Source organism: Brassica oleracea, chromosome C4 (genome assembly GCF_000695525.1).
Source record: "Brassica oleracea var. oleracea cultivar TO1000 chromosome C4, BOL, whole genome shotgun sequence".
Lineage (NCBI taxonomy): Eukaryota > Viridiplantae > Streptophyta > Magnoliopsida > Brassicales > Brassicaceae > Brassica > Brassica oleracea.
The window spans coordinates 42,628,462-42,629,366 of record NC_027751.1 but is presented as its reverse complement, the minus strand read 5'-3'; positions in this window follow the sequence as shown (position 1 = coordinate 42,629,366).

Genomic DNA, 905 nt, shown 5'->3' with positions numbered 1-905 from the left:
ATGTCTATCTTATCCTGTAGAGCTTTCAAATCCTTCCTCGCCTGCTTATCATCTGTTCGACTGCCTCTGTCGTGGTCTCCACTGTAGACTGCATTACTCTTTACCATGTTGTCAACCAGCTCCTCTGCATCTTCCTCAGTTCTTCCCAAGAAGAACCCATTGCTAGCTGTATCCAATCTGGCTCTGTACTTAGGAAGAGCTCCCCTGTAGAATGTGCTCAACAGGCTTTCCTTAGAGAAACCATGGTGAGGGCATTGAGCTTGGTAGCCTTTGAATCTCTCCCAGGCTTCACTGAATCCTTCCAAGTTTTTATGTTGGAAACTGGAGATGGCATTTCTCAGCTTAGCAGTTCTTGAGAATGAGAAGAATTTCTCCAAGAATGCTCTCTTGCAGTCATCCCAAGTGGTGATAGAATCGCTGGGTAGAGACTTCTCCCACTGACGTGCCTTATCCCCAAAGAGAAAGGGAATAGCTTGAGCTTTAAAGCATCTTCGGACACACCATTGGTTTTTGACAACCCGTAGTAGCTGTCAAACCTGTCCAAGTGATCAAATGGATCCTCTAGAGCCAAGCCTTGATACTTTTTGTTCTCAATCACGTTGAGGAGTCCTGATTTGATCTCGAAGTTGTTGGCTGCTACAACCGGTGCTCGGATTCCCAGTCTATGACCATGAATGTTGGGCCGGTCATAAGTACCAATGGGCCAAGCTGCCCGCGGTTGGTGTTCTGCCCCTTGCGGTTGTTCTTCCATATCAATATCGAATCTCTGCAAGTGGGCTTGTTGTTCTTCTTCTCTTCTAGCTCTAGCACACTCCCTCTCAAAAGCTCTGATGTCTGCTACTATTGGAACTAGGTTTGATGGACCCCTGCTCCTCAAGTTCATACACCTGAAAGTGAAAGGTAGG